The sequence below is a fragment of the Rhipicephalus microplus genome, chromosome 5 (genome assembly GCF_043290135.1).
Source record: "Rhipicephalus microplus isolate Deutch F79 chromosome 5, USDA_Rmic, whole genome shotgun sequence".
Lineage (NCBI taxonomy): Eukaryota > Metazoa > Arthropoda > Arachnida > Ixodida > Ixodidae > Rhipicephalus > Rhipicephalus microplus.
Window position 1 is genome coordinate 14,433,203 of NC_134704.1, and position 20,603 is coordinate 14,453,805.

A 20,603-nucleotide genomic window follows, 5' to 3' on the forward strand; every position below is an offset into this window, starting at 1 on the left:
ACATGCATATCAAAATGCTAAACGAACACCACCTACATGTAATAAAATCGTAGCCTGTGTATACTGCGGCAGTGTATACGTCAAAGCCGATGTCTTTGTAGCTGCATAGGCTAATTGGTAGTGGCTGCGCATTGAAGTGAGGTCATATCACCGCTAGCGGCCACTGACACGCTTTAAGCTGCCTTTTGCAGCAACGATACCGAGGCGGCGGGGGTGTCAACAGCAAGCGGAAGAGCGCCGCCCTCTCCACAGCGACCGCTGCGAATCAGTCGATGTGTGGTTCGAGGCTATTGGCCACTCACTCGCTTGTTGGAGCTCATACTGCTCACGATACCTAATCTCCCTCCGCCTTGTTGAACGCAAGAGATGCAAGAGAGATACAGCCTAGAGCATTTTTAACTGCATCGCATGAGCGTCGACCGCATGCAGTATCACCGCCTTGTTACAGCACCTTTTCGTGTCCCTGCGCGCACTATATACTGCCGGTCTCGCGCCGATACTGCGGGCTGTCGACGCCCGCACGTTTGATTGATTGATTGATTGATTGATTGATTTATTGATATGTGGGGTTTAACGTCCCAAAACCTTCATATGATTATGAGAGACGCCATAGTGGAGGGCTCTGGAAATTTCGTCCACCTGAGGTTCGGTAACGTGCACCCAAATCTGAGCACACGGGCCTACAACATTTCCGCCTCCATAGGAAATGCAGCCACCGCAGCGGGGATTCGAACCGGCAACCTGTGTGTCAGCAGACGAGTACCTTAGCCACTAGACCACCGCGGCGGGGCAACGCCCGCGCGATATAGTAAAAATCGCTGGATGCTGTACCCGGATGAGCACATCTTCCGATTTGGGTTCTGTTCACAGTGAAAATACGGTCTGTTTCCTATCTTCATTTTTCTTTTTTTTTCCTCAATAATGGTTCAGTTGTTAGTATGCGCCTGTCTTCTGGTTTGCGTACTCGTGTCCCACGTTTTTCGCGCCATTTTTTTTTTCATGATGATCGACCAGCTCGCTAAACAGTCTACCCTTCTTAACTTTTCTTCATCGTAGCATTTTATGAATGCCATGTCCAGATCCCTTCTGCGCCTTGGTGAACAAAAGGAGCGGCAAGGAAGCTGCCTTTTCATACGGATTATAGTCGCTGTGCAAGTGCCATTCGGGAAGTCGAATGAGAAGCAGCCGCAACCCAGAAAAAATGCGAGCGGACTCTAGTGTCGTTTCGCGCTCCTTCAATTCAACGCCCCTTAGTGACAACTGCGACAAACGTCAGCTATGTTACAAGTAGACGAATTGAGAGACCGAGAGAGGGTTACTTAACGGGAACCTGCAACTTCTGTCTGAATATGTGCCTAGCATTCCTTTTGATGACGGATCCATATATAGTAGCCTACTAATAGACCCTGGAAAGTTGAATGTAGAGTTCATGATGCGCGTTAACTAGATAGGGCAAGATGTGGCATACAAGAGTCGTCTTCCACTGAGCAACTATATCTGGACCTAGATTCTGTGGACTTCCGCAGTATCCCTGGTGATACTGCCTCTTATATTTGATCGTGACGTGACGAAGTTAACACATCGGACAAAATAAATAGCGAGTGCTACAAAACAGGTGGCAATATGGACTTGCCAAAAGCGCCCAAGTGTTGTACCTAGCCCCACCAAGTGGGCAAAAATAGTTGGCTTTAGATGAAACGAAATATCAAAATAAACAGCTCAATTAACCAATTGCATGATAGACCAAACCGGACCAGCGCTGATTGGTCTTTCTGGTCGTCACTTTATTACAATTTTTTTTATGTTTTACCGCGGTAGCGTATGCCAACAAGCTCGGTTTCACACGCATCCAAACAAGATATACTGGAGCTACTATATACTTGCAATCGCAGTGCGATGCCCCAGTTCCGTGATGAAACTAAAATGGCACGTGTGCAAACACGACGAGTGTATTCAGTTCAAGTCGTTCTGTGACGATCGATAATGTCCGTGCTTCTTGGAACGAGGAAAGCATTACGACAGACGAGGTTCCTAAATCGCGGAGCACTTCCGACAAAATTGAATGCGCGAACAACAGTAATAATAACTGGGGTTTTACGTCCCAAAATCCCCATGAGAGACGCAACTGAGGAGGGCTCCAGGAATTCTGACCATTTGCTGTTATTTAACGTGCACTGGCATACATGACTAAGTGCACGGGCATCTGCCATTTCGGCTCCATCGAAATGCGACCGCTGCGATCGAACCCGCAACCTCGAAATCAGCAGCCGATCACCGTAACCACAATTCCACCGAGGCGGACTACGCAAATAGTAAAAATGCCTACAGTACAAAACGCACGGGGAAAAAAAAAGGGGGGGGGGGAGGGTGCTGGGAAGAGGGATTACATGAGGAGAAGCTATCGGATTAACTATCCACGTTGTTCAGTCCTGGTTCCCGATGTGACCGGCCGTCTGTCTTATACCTCCCCCGAAGGACCGATAGTAATTAATCCTTTTGCTGAAGGCCAGCTTAAATTGCCGCTGTATACTAGCAACATTTCGGAGCGCTATCATAATGTACACCACAGATTTTTTTTTTCATTATTCTTCGTTCGGAGCTCGTCCGGTCTCAGGACAGGCCGATTCACCGACTACGGTGCCCATACTCCGCTTTTGTTTCCACGTCACAGTGTGCAACACATGAAAATACTACAGTTCCTACGATACAAATCTCTTTTGAATGAGCAAGCAAGCGTGAATAAATAGCAAAAAACGTAAGCTTTATAAGCAATGCGGCGTAAGCAACTAGTGTTTCAGCAGAAAGTTCCCCAAAGTAGGGTAAAGAATTTCGAACTTCCGTAGTGGTGATTCAGTGTCATTTGATAAGCCACTGAGCGTCGGTGAACAACATACAGACTATTTTCCAAACTTAAAATCAATGTTTTCTCCTGGAAGCAAAGTTCTACCACGTCATCACGTTGCTTGGAGGACACTAAGATTTATATGCTGCCGATTAAGCAGAGAATGTGCGACGTTTTAACGAACGCGTACGCTCACTTGAACAAAACACGCAGAGTAGTCAGTTTATCCACAGTGGGCAGCTCACAAAAGAAAGAAACAGGACAAGCGCTGCTCTAACAACTGAAAATTTGCCTTATTTTGAGTGGTTTATTTTCGTGCACTGCCCACATGGATAAGTTCCAACTCACCCGCCTTTAGGCTCTAATATGGTCAGTTTAGCTTCATCCAACAAACTAAGGGGTTCACTTCACAAGACAAACGGAACTCTCCCGGAAGAAAAAAAAAACTGCTGTTGTGATGACGTAGCCGAGCGTTGCAGTGAAAACGAACGGCACGAGAAGCAAAGGCGCAAGTCTCTTACCTTGCAATCAATCCCTGTTCGCAGCGTTGCTCCGGCGTGGGAGCTCTTGACCCGCTACGCCGTAAAGAATCCGGGTGTAGATGGTATTCGCTAACGCGTCCAGTACGCAGGCCCGAAACACAATCCGCGAGAACTGCAGCACCAACACGCGTTCAACTGTCAACAGCAGTAGGCGCGGCCGTTACTTGAGCCTCGCGCGCCGCTCCTTATCACACAGCGGCGATAAGACTGCGCACGGTAACACAGTGTGAGACGACGCTCAGATGCGGTGTCGAGCAGACCGGACTGAAGCAGTGCACACCACGGTACGGCAAGCACGTACTACACACACACAAACTGTGCGCACACACTAACTTTGCTGCCGCGAACGATGCACGGCGCTGATCCCAGGTTCCTCCAATCCACCAGGCGCTGCGATGCCTGCGGCGACGCAACGTCAAGGCGAGACCGCGTGCTCGACGACCGCCAAGCCGAAAGCGTGCTTTGTCGGGCCGCTGCCGGCGTTCGGCTGCTTCGAGTTGACTCTTCGTCCGCTGCTACTCCCTCGCCTTCTCCCAACGCCAACACTCGGCCGAGCTAGAGCGGTCGTTGAAACGATTTCCTTGTTCGATTCCTCCTTGCAGGCCGCCGTGTCCCCCCAGCAGTCGATAGGCGAGCCCGCTTTTCGAGGCTCGAGTCGAAGCTGAAGTCCGTGTGCCCGGGTGGAGCCTGCGCTAAACTGAGAGGAGGGGAGAACGGAAAGAGAGAAACAGACGCGCGCACGACGGAGAAACGGCGGCGGCGGCGCGAGCTGGCGCGGCGCCAAGTGAGCTAGAGGGCAGGCTTCTATTCCACGTAGTCGTCACATCCGGCGCCCGGGTTACCGCTAGACATGCCGCTACGCAATCCGTCACATCCGGGTTGCGAGTGGCGTAACTCCTCGCGTACGAACACGCCCTCGCCGTGTCGTCATCGGGCGAGTGCCTCACTTCCGCCTGCCGTTGCGCGGGAAGTTTGTCTCCTACTGGCGGGCTCAAAGAGACAGTCGGTGGATGGCTTTTAATACGCGCACGAATGACTGGGGCACCGAGTAATTCCGTGATACGTCACACATTTATCGCATGAGTAATACATTTAGACACTTGCAAATTGCAATAAGGATGAAAGGCGAATGAACGAGATAGTACGCGCGAAATGTGGGGACAATTCAGGTGGCAGAGTCAACGTCAGAACAATAAAGGAACAAAGCAATATAAAGGTCCGGTAGGATAATGCTTGCACAAGTGCAGGTGGCGCATGAAGCAGCCTGAAGGCATTATTGGCGCTTCCGATAAAACTCACCAACAGTCAAAACACATAAACGTGTCATTGTCCTATTTAATCAAGAATATGGCTGAAATAGTCTCGCATAAAGTCGCACACGTGCCGACGGATCAACTTAAGCAGACACTTACTACTGGCGTCAAACACCCCTTGGAAAATTCAGGATTTCCAGGGTCTACAACATCGTATGCAAGGATGCTGACATATCGTTACCAAGGAGCACGCTCTGGTGGCTAATTGAATTGATGGAATAGGAGTAGCGGCGTCATGCAATGATGAATAGGGGAGAGGGGGCAGAGAATTGAGAGCAGGGCCACTCGGATCTGTAACTGGAATGCGGTCCGCTTCCGGAGAGCAGGTGACGAGTGGGAAGAAATATACCATGTTTATTTATTTATTTATGATACCTTACAAGCTCAATGAGAGCATTGAGTAAGGGGGGTACAAACTTCAAAGAGTAATAGGGCGGTCATCAATAACATGTAATACACAGAAAATAACACAACATCGTGACAAAGCGTGTCTAGTCACTGACACTTAAACAAATGTAATACGCGAATGTTTCCCGATATGCAGAAAGCTTGAATAACAAGAAATTCAAGGTACATGAATGAAACACCATAAAGAAATTCGGAGGGCGTAGGTATAGAATTCAAGTGAGCAGCAACGGCGGCGCAACTGAGCAACAAAAACTGGGAGAATAACAAGAACTGGGGGAACAATGGCAATAAAAAACACGCATTTTCCAAACACATATACTGCCAGCCGTACGAAGGCGTTCGCCAATATAAACTGCAAGACAACGGTGGGTACAGCAAAAATTAAAGAGAACCAAAGAGAAGTGTGAAACTAGGTGAGTGGTACAGCTGCAGCTACAAACATCAGTGAAGTTAGAGCGATTAGTGCGAAGAAAAATGACTACACACGTGTTCGCGAAAAGAATCTGGATCGGTGATGGAGGCGATGCAGTCGGGAAGGTCGTTCCATAATGATATGGCCCTAGGAAGCGCTGATAAGTTCAATGAGTGAAACTAAGGTGATTGTGCAGGCGTCTGGACATGCGCAATGGTGCTGTTGGGGGTAGCGTAGAACGTCTTGTGCTGTGAATATATTTATGCAGCAAACATAACAGTGCAACCGAGTGACGAACGTGGAGCATTGAATGTGACCAAAACATTCAAGGCTGCGATATTCTCTGCGGAGCAGCAGTAAAATTTGCTCGAAATTTGTCAGACGCATGTTCGCCATTATCCCAATTCGCAGTCACATAGTAGGTTTGTGCAGCGATCCAACAACTAAACGTTGCTGCGTACAATTACTGGCCGTCATTGTCGCTACCACCAAGATACACATGAATGTTACATTTTTCAGTGCGACGATCACTGGCCCGAAAAAAAAAAAACAGCCACTGTACAAATAAGGAGAATGTGACGTTTAAAAGTCATGGGACTGGTCGTACTCTGCTTCTGCTTTTCAGGTGCGAACACTACAATTTGCTCGCATCCGTTCTCGTAGCATCGAAAGCACTCTCGCTCCTGCACTAGATGACAGTGCTCCTACGCCTGCTCCACCCCTGAAACACGCCGGCTTTAAAGAAAGCACTTTCAGCGTGCTTTTGGGTGCTCCTGTTCTCTCAATGGAATTCGCCATGACTGTGACTCATCCTACAAAGGATGCTCATTTATTGCTACAAAGCAGAATTGCTCACGATTTGAGAAGGTTTGTGACGCGTCCTACAAGAGTGAAAGCGGAAATTAAAAGAATAATCGGATTGAGCACCATCACACCAATGTAATATAAGGTAACACAGGAACAAACAATTTGGCGAATCATAATTTGACTATTAAGTGTACATCTTCGACTACTACATCCACGACTACCCCAGTAATAGTAATATAATTCTTTTTTTTTTGCTAATTTTAAGATTTTTTAACAGCTTAATGACATGGTAAATTCCAAACTCTCCGTAATACGATGTACGCTGCACGACATGCTCTCCAGACAATTTCTGCTCCCGTCAAGAGCGAATCAAGTAAGCACGATGCATAACTATGTCTCATCGCACAGAAAAGATGAAGAGCATCAGTTGTACTAAACAGCGGAGAGCACTTCCAAGTTTCCTCACCAGGTCTCGCATAGCTCCGCCTCCTGGAACATCATCACCACAACCGGATTTCGCACGATGAAGCAGCTCACGATTGCCATCCAACGTCTCGTGTCCCCTCTTTCCTCGCAACGGCAATGTATCACCGAACGTAGGGAATAAAAGTCATTTTTCTTCACTATTTCGGTTTCGAGGCTCCGCTCTCACTGACGGGCCGTGAGCCCGCTAATCTAAGGTTATGGGGTGTGGCGCAAACTCCACGAAGGAAGCTCACTGAGCTTACTGGGCGTCACGCGATCGAGACACAAATGCCTACGGCGACGAGGAAGGAGCGGACGGTGATGGCGGAGACTTTCGGGAGCAATCGTGTGTGTATATACGCACGCTGAGCTGCGCAAAAGAACCCGACTGAGGCGTTCCATGCCACCCAACTTAGTTTTCTCGGTCGCCAAGTGCTTCTGGGCTTGTTTATCACGCAAGCCTCGGGGGTAGGCATCAAGGAATACGAGAAAAGTTGCGACAGCGCTATCATTTTCTGGGACATCCTCGCATACCCTGCACGCAACCGCGAAAAGTATTTTTTTTTTTGTATACTTCGCCTCACTAACCCTGTGCAGTGCGGCGAAGGCTAAAAATTGCGTCGGCCAAAGGCATTATTCAGGGAAAAACTCGCCCATTGTACACCGTTGATCCTTTCAAGAAACCCCCCTAGACAATATAATAAAATGCCAACAGACAGAGCTTGATGAGGGGGCTCAAAACATTTGACAGGGCCCGTCTGTTAGTTCTCTCTAGTTAGTCGACAAAAAACGCAGAATTTGCAGCACTGCACGTAGCTCATGAAGTGTAGTATGCACACTGTATCTACGAAAAATACGAGTGAGGTATATCGAGTGACTCAGAATGGGGATATAAGGATGAACAGTAAGTAAACATTAGGAATGAGCGGGAGGGGTGAGTCGGAAGGAAAGATGAAGCAGAAAGAAATGACGCCCTCATTCCCTCATGTAAAGAAAAAGCCTCCGCATGCGCCCTAAAGAACAGCGATGTGACCGGAAGCGCTATGAAGAAGAAGGTAAGTATAGAAATGAGTGAGTCATCTGGCATAGAGGAGTAACATCAATTGTAATCAACACGCTAAACAGCCTTACACAATATTACACCACACTCAGAACGACAAAACAAACACAAGAACACACTAAAAGTGGCATCGTCAACGCTTGACTCACCACGAGGGCTCCCGGCAGACGGCCTGCGGTTCCGTGCACCTGGGTGCCACTGCGAGGAAAACCGTTCGCGCCAACTGACCCGCGCAAAATAGACTCGCTCAATTTTTTCGCGCTGCCACCAAGGCCTTCCGCCAGGGGTCACCACCGGCGCTACCAATCTGACCATGATGATGATAGCGGTGATCAACGCTCGCGAACACATCGCCACCTACCGCTCAATAGTTGTGACCCCGAAATAGGGCTTCTGCGCGAGACACGCGCGTCGCAAACAACTTTACAGGGGCTATCAGCACCCTCACATCACGGAGTGAAGATGATTAGTGGAGCGAAGCATCCGTCCGTCCGTGCCTCCGCCCGTCCGCGCATCCATCCACTCCTCTATCCGTCCGTCCGCGCATCCGTCCATCCATCCATTCGTGGGTCCATCCGTCCGTCCATGCTTCCATCCGTGCGTCCGTCTGTGCGTTCGTCCATCCTACTGCACACACTTATATTGGACCAACGCCATTTAGGATCTGAGACGAGAAATGATGAGACAGCGCCATCTATTATACTGTTTGAAAGATACTGCTAGTTACGCCTGACGCAAGCCAAGGTAAGACGAGCTTCGCCCCTTAAAGAAAGCCCGTTTAAAGAACGAAGCTATTCTCGTTCGAAACTTTCATGTGAGGGGATCATCGCATATCGTAAAGGGATTTACCTACCAAAATTGAGTAAATCCCGCTAAGAATTCGTGCCATATTTCCCACCACTCCCACTGACTCACTTCGCCTGCCACTACTCTCACTTCGGTCATCCACTTCATGCCACTCCATTCAGCTCCATTGCACAACACCAGCTTCGATGTTTCATCAGTGTCCAGCAGGTGGAGCTGACTCCTTTTTTTTTAAGTGCGGATAACTTGAGGGCATGCTTCAAGGGCTCGGCCTGTCGCACGGTGTGGTCTGTCGTACGCTATGTTGACGCCGTCGCTTGGCGTCAACATTCTTCCCGACCAGACGGTGCCTTAGTTAGTGAATGCGTTAGTGAAAGGAAGCATACATACACCGCAGACATCGTAAAGGTGAAAAGGAGAAAAGGGAGAGAGATGGAGGGGGAAGTAGAAGGAAGAGTGGAGGGGGGGGCTCCCGGGGGGGAGTCCACCTTGTGTTCTTTTTTCTTTTTTTTCTCTTTCTTTTTCCTTTTTTCTTTTTTTTCACTTCTTTTCTGTGTTTCCCTCTTTCTCTCTCTCCCCATCTGATTTGAGATTGTACAAAGCTGAGCACCAACAAACTGTACCTTCAATCCTGATGAAGGCCAGACTCTAGGCCGAAACGTCGAAATAAACCCCGTTGTGACCGCTCACGGAGGATCTACTTGGCTACATGCAACGCTACGGCCACTCAACCACCATGCCTGCATATATATATATATATATATATATATATATATATATATATATATATATATATATATATATATATATATATATATATATATATATATATAATTCTCTTCCAGGCTCAGGCTTGGCTGAGTTCACCACGACCCGTCCTCCATCAAGCATGCGTGAGCCACCCGTCGAACAAGGGCTTTGTTAGTTTCGCGAGAAGGACCCTGCTGGGAGTGAGTTACGAGGGGTGCTCGCGTAACGATGATAATTAGCACCTCCTAACCCGGGAGTGTCTTTGCCCCTTTAACTAGCATAAGGCAGCGAAATTGTCGCCTCAAGGCGCCGAGTTCCTGTTACGACTCGCTTCTCGGCACTCCCCCCCCCCCCCCTTTTTTTTTTTCTTTTCACCCGCCGTTCATCGATTATTTCGATAGACTTAATGGCATGATTTGGCCGCAAAAGAGACACACACAAGAAAAGGAACGACAAGCACAGGCGGCCGCCTGTGCTAGCCGCCTGTGCTTGTCGTTCCTTTTCTTGTGTGTGTCTCTTTTGCGGCCAAATCATGCCATTAAGTAAATACCAACTAGGCCAACAATCAGTATTATTACAATATATTTCGATAGAGTTTGATGCAGGCGCGACTTCACCTGAGGCCTGTCTGAGTCTTAAACGGCGCTACACAAGGAAGAAAGGAATTAAAAAAAAACATGGATGAAAGAAGAAGAAAAGGAGAGCATGCATTGCGTCACGCAGCCAGCCTTGAAAAAGCAACTCCTTTTGAAGCCACCACCACCACCACCGGTGTCGGCCCCACGCGTGAAGTTTCGCGTAGAGATTACGCAAGAAATGAGATTTGCCGAGACTTCGCGGTATGGCGCCCGGTCGCTTTTATTCAAAGACCGGCCGGTGCGGCGCAGACTAGCCGGTTCACGGGCTTTGTTCCAATTCTAAGATAGCATCGTATACAGTCTACGCCGATTGCTTAGAAGGCAGCATCGAGCCCATGTCGTCTGAGAAATGGAACATGTCTGGACGGCTTATACGCGACGAGGCGCCACCTCGCGTCGAAAAGAGAAAGCTATGATAAACAAACGTAACTGTTATTAGTGTTATTTTTTAGCTTATTTGATGATAAAATGTGAGAGAACATGAACAGTACTCGCATTGAGCGTCTGCAGAAGCATCTGCTTGGGTGCCGACGACGATTCGGGCGATATTTGAGCTTTCCGAGCAGTTCACTGAGCCGCCATTTTGTTTGGACAGCAAAGTAGCCTGCATCGTATTTTTCTACGATGCGGTCTTCTAGAAGCTGTCTATTTTGCCGACTATACGTGATAATTGGAATCGAACTTAAGGTGGCCGCCGTACACTTAGCTGTCCATTTAGCCACCTACGGTGGCTATTGGAACCCATCACTGGCAGAGGTTCGAAAACGGAAGGCCACCGAGAATACTAAAATCTACCACACGCTCTGACGATTAATCACGTGGTGGGCCGATACGATCAAGGAGGATTAAATAAAATCCTCCTTGGATACGATGGGCTTCAATCGTGTCGCAAAATGCTCTCTCTTTTGTTTTCCCAAACCTTATGCACTTTTTCGATCTTGCGTGCATATGCATATACACGCACACATAAATGCGCACGCATGAACATAAAATGTAATTGACCCCCCCCCCCCCAAAAAAAAAGAATCTGGCCACGCCGTTGTTCAAATGGCCTGAAATAAAACTAACCGTTATGCTGAAAAATTAAAATATACCAAGTCAGACCCAGGCGCATATATGCATTTACTAACTTGAGGTTAGATGCAACTGAAAATAAATTGATTAGAAGGTCTGCGAAGAAAGTATTTCGTTTAGACAAGTCAAGACGAAGTTGATTAAAGTATGTAACGTGCTTTTCTTGCGATGCCTTAAATATACCAATCTGCATTAAAGCTTTCTATGAAAATGCAGCTATAGACTGCTTTTTGCTTTAGCTGCACTTGAATTGGACAGCCGTAAACGAAAGTCTTTCATATGATCGTAAAGCGCAACTACCAGATTAGATAGCATGACGCCCTTTTCGGAAACCATGACCAACCCTTCATTCCATCTTCTTCTTTTTTTTTTTAGTTTCCAGCGCTGTCCTCTGCCGTTTTGATTTAGGGTTTCTCTAGGGACCGGGATGAGTGCAAATGCGTTGAAAACAGGCAGGACATTAGCGGTTTTCCAAAGCACTCACACTGCGACAGGCTAAGTGACCGGTTCAGAGACTCGGATCCAGATTTAAATGTGCGCCATTTATCGACATGACGTTCGAGAGCTATAAATGACCTTATTATGATAGTAAACATGACCGGAGCCATGTTATGGAACTTCCTCGGTATCGATCAGCAGTCGAAACTTTAATCGCAGTTTCGAGGCTCGAACAAGAACGACTTGTCGGCTGTTCACGTTGGAAACACTTCCGTGACTACCGGGGGACGAACGCACGCCGCGTGCGTCCAGGCCTAGCATAGCAGTCCAGTCCCGTCGAAGCTGGTACAGTGGCATCAAATGATGCTCCTATGAGTGTATTAGTTTTACGCCATTTCTGCGATGACAGGCATGTTCAAGCGTGATTTCTATGTTATCGCGCGAGCGTTGACCTGCTTGGCGTCCCAAACACATAGCAGCATGGAACTATGAAAATCAACGTATGAAAGCAGCAGTGAAAGCAGCTTCAGAACAGTGAAAATTTAGATTACGCAGTTTTCTCTAATCTTTTTAGACGTTGAATTCGTGCTATACAACATTCTTCGGTCCTATGACGAACTTTGCCCCATTTCTATCTATTTTAAACTTGCCTTTCGCTGCGATCAATCCTGCACTTCATTTGATCTTATCGATGCGAATGATAACGAAATGCATGAAAAAGACATGACAAAGCTGGTGTTTGGCCCTGCTTCACTTCAAGGACTTGCTTATTTGCAGAAAATATATCGCATTATTATAGCAAGAAAGCGATTGAGACCTTCATAATACAGGAGTGATCACGTCTTAAGGAGTTAAGTAGGAATACAGTAACTGAAGCTGTTCTGACACCTTTCTCTTTTCGCAAAAGGATTCTGAGCCGTGGAGCTCGTACGAAAACCTTAAAATCACGCTCGACTGGACCTTCGCGCTGCCCATGGGAAGCTTGGTGAAGCCAGCGGTGGTTGGAGCGTGCCGAAGTGGCACCTGTCATCGATACCGCATGACCACAGTGTCTTATCTGATGTGCACATAAACTACGCTTGTTTTCGGCTTTTCGAAATAATGTTTGATCGCTTGAGCATGATTGGTGGACACAAGATGCACATTCATGCATTTCGACTTTCTCGTGGTGGTTGCCTATTCGCAGGGCTGCATTCATGTGACGACAGCGCGCCATTTTCTTCTATGATTTGTGGCGCCCGCTGTGTTCCTGGAGATAATCAGACCAACATAAAGTTTGCCTTTTCATTACGGTTGGTGTACACAACGTGTCTGCAAATAGATGACATTTGGAGCACATTTAATACCAATTATATTGCACCAAATTTACCATATTATTACGTGGCGTAAGGTACTACACTCCATACAGAAGAAACGCCATGGTGGTAGTTTCCAAGCTTGTCTTCTAGAGCACTATTGGGAGTGTTGGGGTATTGCAAGGTATTTAAAAATCGACCGGATTAAGCGACCGCTTGTAAGTGCGCAATTTGCAGGCGCACATGTATACCCTGATGGTGCTCTCTTACCGGTTCGGGAGCTGCATTCCTCACAGCAGAAAGCCACAGAGTCGTTTTCACTAGGCTTAGCATCAACGTGGCATTTAGATCACACAAATCGCAGCAAAAGGAGCGCAATCCAGGCTTCCAAAGTTGCAGCTCCTCATCTGGCCAGGTTACGCACTTCGAGTTAACATAGAGCAACTTTCACAGTGGAAAAACTGCTGGTTACCGAAAAACGGCCAGGTGCTCAGCAAGCATACATATACATCCCGGCTGGGAGTTTTGGTGCAGGTATAATAATAATAATAATAATAATAATAATAATAATAATAATAATAATAATAATAATAATAATAATAATAATAACGTCCAAAACCTTGCTACCATTATGAGAGCTGCGGTACTGCAAGGCTCCGGTAATTTGGACCATATGGTGTTCCTTAACGTGCACTGCCATCACACGTCACACAGGCCAATATCTTTTCGCCTCCACTGGAATGCGACTGCCGCGGCGGGGATCGAACCCGCGACCTTGGGGCCAGAAGCCGAGCACCCTAGTAACTCATCCACCGAGGCAGTTCGGCAGCAGATAGAGTGTCTATAACGTTCTGGCATATTTAAGTTTCTGGCATAACTATAAGTTTCTGGCATATCGATATACACATATACAACCTTTCATTCGACTGAAACAAAAGCGATGAGAAATCCTTGGAAACCGGGGCGTCGCTGACGAGAATGTATAGACTATAGCGAACAAGCTTCAAGGCTGCAACTTCCTCTTCCTGTGACGCTTCGAAGAATGAATATTTGTCGGGCAGGCGATGTTCAAAAAAATTGTCTGCAGCAACGACGGCAACTAAGTTTATCAGTTCAGCAACCTAATGCAACCACTTGAAGTAATTCACGGCGCTCTCAGCAAGGCTGTACAACGATGTAATACATATTACCAGTATCTATGAACATAAAAAACTAGTTTTGTTTGCATTTATGAGGCTCATCACAGCTTCCTGTGAACTTTTAACTACGCGGGAAATATTCATGGGAAGTACCCTCATGCTGAGTTTTCTCCCAAGCAGGAAAGTTCCACACCGTTATGATCATTCCATATGCCAAGCCGAGTCGTAATGATATGCTCGTTTGAGCATGGTAATTCTGCTGATACTTCTGCAATTTTTATAGCAGCTCGCCTCAGTGCCTTTACCCCAAGCAATCAACGTCGCTATTCTTGCCGTTGCCATCCTCATTAAATTAATGGTTCAAACCGATTCGGGGCCTTCAGAGCGCTCTCTATGCCACACATCTCTTTCATTCAGTTCTCGCTCAACGAGTGCTATTTTAACACCCGTGGTCGTAAACTGGGGAAACAATAAGCGGTGATTTATCTCTCTCTTTCTATTTTTTTCGCTCGTTTTGTGCGGACGCCCAGACGCTGCATGCAGGAGCACATTCTTTTAGCAAGGAACACCTTCCGGCTTTATTTATATGGCGGACACAACAATAAGACTCGAGAACTCCCGTCCTCGTCACAAGATGGAACTGCAACAAAATCTTGATTTCGATGAGATACCCTTGTATCCAATCGCACCTCGGCATACGTTCAATAAATGGCAAAGAAACTCGACTGAAACAAGACAGAGTGCTTTTTATAATTTTATTGATGGTTCTTGGGCTTAGGAGAGAGAAGGCTTGGAAGTACAAGTAGGCTACATATAAGAAAGACGCTCAACTTGCAACTGAATTTATTTCGCAAAGCGTGTCGCCACGAAAACCTCTGCGCAGACGCAGTAACACCACATTGTCACTCTGCTTAAAGACAAATGCATGGTTAAAGAACGCGTTAACAATTAACGATAACAAGAGCGTTGTAAATTTAATCGGTTTTTAGGCTTAAGTGCTCTGAAGGTAGCCTTCAAAGTGAGATGCTCCGAAGGTGAACTGATGCACGCTTCTGTAGCAATATTCGTCTGTTCCGCCTCTATACAATCTCTCTCTCACGCCTGCCCATGACATCTGCCTCCTCGAAAAGATGCGCCAAAATAAGAAGCGTGCTTCAATTCTCTCTCTTGGCTCTTTCTTTAGTTGGTTTACGTTGTGCAGTTGTAGTCAATTGTGTGAAACAGCCAATCATACGCTATAGACATAGGTCAGCAAAACTTGTGGAGCTCCCTCAGATTCACCCATGAAATATATATTGAGCTTTGGACTCACTCGGGCTTCCGATTCACGAAAATTTTTCGAGCTGGACTCACACTCACGAAAACATTTTTCAACCGGACTCCCTCGGACTCAAACCCACAAAAACATTACTCACCTGGACTCACTCAGGCTCAGGCTCACAACTCGATTTGAGTCAGGGTAAGAGTCGACTCATAAGTGAGTTCACCAACCTACGACTATAGAGCAGCTTTTGTTTTATCAAGAACAATCAGTTGGAGAACATGCGCCTGTTAAACGGAAGTTTTCTTAGTTTCTCCTCTCCAAAGATCATGGAACTGGAGCTCATGGTCATAGCGATAACCTTAAAGGGACATTTGCTTCCGTCGTGTAACAGCACGCACGAAAATTAGCATTAGCTTTCACTAAACATCATTTCATGGAAGTGTCGTTGCATAGGCTTTGTGACAGGAATTTCAGCCGCACCCTTCGGTTGAGTTTTTTGAACGGGGCCGTGTGCGACGTTCATAGAAAGAATAAACAGTAACACATGTCGTGGCGATGGTACACCGATCGATCGAAACAACGAACATTTCTGTTGCCACGACAAATATATAAATATATATATATATATATATATATATATATATATATATATATATATATATATATATATATATATATATGAACGCACCTTTTCTTTGACGACAAGAGTGAATGCAAGAATGCAATTGTGCCGAAATCGCTGCCGATGTTGACACGCAATCGGCCCTGACGTCCTATACAACAACTCATCCGCTGTCGCGACATCACGACATTTTCTTATTACATTCTGACGAAGAGGAGGTGCAGAGATTTTTCTTCCGCGTGGTAGAAATCGAAATCACTCGCGCTGCGCAAAATGCTTAACGGCTGGAAAGAAGTTCGCTGAGGCTGTTATTGAATGTGCACGTCCGTATGCATGACGTCCCTTAAAAAGTATACCTTTACTTTCACCGTCAGAAACACTCCTTTTTCAAGTTCGTTCATAGAGTATTCCAGAAAAGCGAGTTTTGTGAACTGGAGATGGGTTAAAAAAGCGTTACATTATCCATACTGGCTTATTTATTGTGCGCAGAAATAACGAATAGAGAATCCAGAGCAAACCTTACAGAACAACCTTAGACGCATCTTTAGAAAGGTACGAGTGCACGAGAAACGTATGAGGTTTTTGTGACGACAAAAAAGGTGGTATATCCAGGAGTGTGCTATCCATATCGCTCATATTTAAGAAATCCCATCACGTTTACGAAGGCGCTTATCTTGTGGCACTTAGTCTTATTTTGATTTTGTGTTGTTTACCATCATTTACAAGCTTAGAGTTTCTTCTCATTTAAGCTAATGTAGCAGACACTTGTATTCAGGCGGTGTTTAGTGCAGTCTGACAATGTGCCGCATATCCCCAGGTAGGACCTTCGTCTCTCTATTTTTCAATGAAGGGCTTCCCATCCATTCTTGACAAGCAATCTCTTCCCTCTATTGAAAAAGTTTATATTTTTGATAGTAAACAGACCTTTGATATATTTACTGCCTCCAAAACGAACAGAAAGGCATAAATCCCCGCTGAATTGCTAAACACATATCGATGCCACTGCAATATTTCCTACGAAAACGCAGATGTGTGGCACAAGGCTTATTGAGAGTATTTACGGCCGGCCACAAAAGGGTCGCGGACCACGCAAGTGTGTGGATATAATACACGTAGCCAAGAGCCTGCTCGCCACACTTCACTACGTAGGCGGCGATCGACAGCAGGGGGAAGTGACTTTAATAGAAAAGAAGAGAAAAGTGAGCCCGCAACTGTCTCTCAGGGGGAGGACACCTCAACAGTAGCTCACGAGGGATGAGGGTAGAGAAGGGATTAAAAAGATAGGATTAAAAGGGGAAGAGATAGAGAGAGAGACAGAGAGAGGAGAGAGCGAGGCGCAGGGACAGGGAGCGACGGAAGTAAGGAGAAGACAGGAAAAATGGGCATGGTTGCAGGAGTCAGAGGACGGGACACCACTGGCGAGAGCTCTGGTCGGCTACGTCTTTGAGCACCTGGCCCGCCACGTCTTTGATGACGTAGTGGGCGATATTCGCGGATGGTTCACTGTTTAGCGATGAAACCCACTAGCGCTTCGGCCCACTTATTAACTCCATGGATATGCTGCGATTTTTTCTTTACTTTTATATGTGGCCATTGCTTGTGTTACGCATATCGCACTGGTTGCTTTCTGGCTAATGATGATATGTGACCATCATCAAGTGCTCGAAGACAAAGAGGAAGTAGACTTCTGCTTGGCGCGAGCGCGTGCTCCATGTGGTACACATGGGGCGTTTCGCTAAGCGACGACAATGCATTCTACAGACCACGACCGCATACGATAGCCCGGCACCCCAAAAGTTTTCCGCCCTTAAAACCGCAAAGCGGAAAGCGTTCTGCTGTTCCGTTCTGTGTCTAAGAGCATCAGAAATGATCGGGAGGACGGCTGGGCAGCAACAATATGCAGCCCCTTGGAGACCAGGGGGTCAATGAACCTAGCATGCTGGTCTGTCGTTGCTTTCTCGAGGCAAGCTGCCGACATCAGCGGCGTCGGTCCGCGGGCGCTCGCCACAGAACCGAACTGGGCTGCTGGATCGTTAACGAGTTCCCGCCGGTGCCGAACAGGGCCAGCGCGATATCGAACCGTTCCTTGGGACTCGCAACCGGCCGGTGCGTGCTCGCCGCCGTCGAGTGCGATATCGCCTCCGCGGTCCGCTATACCCAGAAACGTCAATACAGAGAAGCAGCAGCCGATCGGGGAGCCCGGAGTAAAAAGAGCTTCGATCGCAGGTGCGCTATTGCGCGACCCCTAGACGAGAAATTCTCAGCGCCGTCACTGCCTTTCACACCATTTAGCTCGCAGCATGTGCGACGTAACTGAGTGTGGGCTGCGCAAAGAAATGAAGCCAAAGCGAAAACACATAAACGCATACACTTAGTATATGTGCGTTTAACAAGTTTACTGTACATCGTGACATGTACGTACAGACCAGTCCACCAGCAGATCCTATCAGAACACATATGTAGCCGGCAAACCAGTGGAAGCTCGCATAGAGAAACACAAAGGTGAAAGCCACAGAGGCTAACTACATTATAATTCTTATTTGATTCCCTACACTGCAACACAGGAGAGGCGGAGGTAAAAAGACGGGAGAGAAAAAAAGAAAGAGTTAGGTATAGGAAGCTGATGATGAAGCTGATGACTTCAGATGGATGGCGCTCACCTACAGAGGGGGATGGGCCAAGAGCCGGGCGGCAGGATACTTAAATGAAATTAAAATGAAATTGAAGCCAATCTGAAAAATTAGTTTAGAGATAATACTGTGGCCGACTTCGTATAGTACATCGGCCTCTTTTTTATACTAATGTATCTGTGTCACCGTAAGCTGCGATAAATCACGAGGTTCTAAACTATAGAGTGGTTTTCTTTCATAAGTAGTGGCACAATATTGATCAGATCTGCAAAAACGAACTCTCGCAATCGATATTGATTGTAATAATTTCTATGTGATAATTTAAATAGTACTAGCGATATCTATTTTAAAAGATAAATGTTAAATATCCTATATAGACACCAATCAGAATGAAGAATAGAAAGAAAGAAGGAAAAAATGTTAACCAGGACATTCTAAAGTTGCCTACTTTACGGTACGGTAATGAGAAATAGGAATATAAAAATGTGAGAGAGAAAGGAGAATTGAACTCGGGAACACGATTGGGAAGCAATACGTACAGCAAAATAAAACAAGTGAAAATAAAATTAAAAGCTGCACGGGAAAACTTTGCTAAACTGTCTCTATTAACTATACTGTAGAAAAAGCCTCAACACAAGCTTTTTTTTTTGCCGTAGGTCGACAGGAATTTCAGAGGTGGAAGAGCTCTCCGGAAATAACACATCATTTTAGCTACGACGTCGGAACAACAAACAAGTGGCGTGCAATAACACCACAACACAGCCAGAAGGATTTGGCAGCCCGCACTCAATCATAAATATAAAAGAAAACCGAGCATTCTCAAGAGAAGCGACGAACAAAAACATCGCGGCTGACATGATATGTCCATCAGCTGCCAGCCACAAGCACTATTTTCCAGAGGCCACCGCGAAGCACTCGGAGGGCAGGGGATGCCCGGAACAAAGGGCAGTATTGTTCTCACATTTATTTTGCTTGGGGACCGCGCAGAATAAGCTATCGCGAATGTAAGCCCTCTGGCATAGGCGGTTATGACATGTCTTCTCTAAGGTAATCGTTCATCGCCGCTTTTTTTTTTTTTGCTTTCACGATGGGCGCGTTATTGATGGCCCCATAAACGCATTGACAAAGGCGCCTTTTTACTGCCATGCTGCGCAATCACGGCTCGCATATTCCTCGTTACTGGACGTAGCGTGCAGACTCCGAAGTAGAGGCGTTCTCTGCAAACAAGGGCGGTATATATCGGCGAGTGTATGCAAAAGCTAGGAAATTTAATCTAACGCTCTCTTTTTCTCCAAATCTCGAAGGAACTTCACTTTTGGTTCATGAATTAACTGGCGTAAACACCTTTGTACATTGCCTGGAATTTTACTACAATTTGGACACTGTTGTCACGCTATGTCATGCAGTGCAGCTAAAGAGTTAATTGTAAAGAAAGAGTTTGCACTTACTTGTGACGCAGACTTGTGCATTTATCGGCTTCGATATGGGAGGACAGAGTGGCGGGGCGGGGGGGGGGGGGGGGAGTAATGCGTGAAGACATCTGTAAAGGACAGCTTCCCTGAAACATTTGAGCTTCAGCGCAGGGCTGAGATAAAGCTCACTTTCTGAAAGCATGCGACGTTTGAATTTGTTCTTCCGGTTCTTGAATGCTTAAACAATCAAACGACGATTTTTTTTCGCTGCAAAACCCATTGCTATGGAGTAGCCGAGGCAATATGAACCTCAGCCTCTCCATAGCAAAACAGTTATGAACAGAGCAGACCAGACGACGAATTCTTGGCACGTGTTTGACACGTTCAGGATGCAGTATAAGATTTATCTCTGTATCTCTGTATACTCGGCTGCTGACCCGAGGTCGGGGAATCAAATCCCGGCTGCGGCGGCTGCATTTTCGATGGAGGTGGAAATGCTGTAGTCCCGCGTGCTCATATTTGGGTGCACGTTAAAGAACACCAGGTGGTCCAAATTTCCGGAGCCCTCCACTGCGACGTCTCTCATACTCATATGGTGGCTTTGTGACATTAACCCCCACATATAAATCAATCATCACTTATTCTTGTTCCTTTCTTGCCGTCACAATTCTTGCCTCCCATTTGTGCG

The 20,603-nt window shown here is 46.6% G+C and overlaps 1 protein-coding gene across 3 annotated transcripts in view; it reads right to left on the reverse strand.

Annotated features, from left to right (window-relative positions):
* The window catches only part of LOC119174972 (uncharacterized), a 267,896-nt gene extending 263,320 nt beyond the window's left edge, over positions 1-4,576 (reverse strand). For all 3 annotated transcript variants that reach the window (XM_075894884.1, XM_075894886.1, XM_075894885.1), the window contains exon 1: positions 3,364-4,576. The gene's annotated coding sequence lies outside the window, so the exon portion shown is untranslated. The remainder of the gene's footprint in view (positions 1-3,363) is intronic.
* Between the last annotated feature and the right edge of the window lie 16,027 nt (positions 4,577-20,603).